The following is a 675-nucleotide window of genomic DNA, read 5'->3' as shown; positions in this document are numbered from 1 at the left end:
CTCAAACCCATTTTCTAACCCGTCGAATTACGCTTTAAATTCTTATTAAGTGGTTAATGACTAATTAACGCCATGGTGCTCTTGCAGGCCAGGAGCTTGTAGTTTATGAAAGACCGGAGCCAAGATCCGGCATCCACCGGATGGTGTTTGTGCTGTTCCAGCAACTAGGTAGGGGGGCAGTTTTTGCGCCAGACATGCGGCAAAACTTCAGCTGCAGGAGCCTCGCACGGCAGTACCACCTCAGCATTGTGGCCGCGACATATTTCAACTGTCAAATGGAAGGTGGATGGGGCGGAAGAAGGTTTCGGCCAGAAAGTTCTCAAGGAGAGTAGATGCTAGATATATACTCCCTTCGTTCCAAAATAGATGATCCAACTTTGTAGAATTCTACAAAGTTGGGTCATCTATTTTGGAACGAAGGGAGTAATACAGAGTATGCCACTGTATGCCTGAACTGAACTGTAGTGTTGCATCACAATATAGTATGCTCTGTATCACCCAAATTATATGCAGGGTTTGTATCTTCAGCTAGGAAGAGCATGATGGAATATACCTCGGTTATTATTAAATCATGCAAAGTATTCACAATGTTTGTTAATCTCAAATCGCTGCTAGTTCTAAGCACCTGCTCTGCATTTCAACATGTTGTACTGAATAAAATCAACACGATCAAAA

The 675-nt window shown here is 43.1% G+C and overlaps 1 pseudogene; it reads left to right on the top strand.

The window, feature by feature from the left end:
- LOC123089731 (protein RICE FLOWERING LOCUS T 1-like) overlaps positions 1-332 on the top strand; it is a 1,347-nt pseudogene extending 1,015 nt beyond the window's left edge.
- The last annotated feature ends 343 nt before the right edge of the window (positions 333-675 follow it).

Source organism: Triticum aestivum, chromosome 4B (assembly GCF_018294505.1).
Source record: "Triticum aestivum cultivar Chinese Spring chromosome 4B, IWGSC CS RefSeq v2.1, whole genome shotgun sequence".
In the NCBI taxonomy this organism is placed as follows: domain Eukaryota; kingdom Viridiplantae; phylum Streptophyta; class Magnoliopsida; order Poales; family Poaceae; genus Triticum; species Triticum aestivum.
This window is presented reverse-complemented; position numbering and strand designations above follow the sequence as displayed.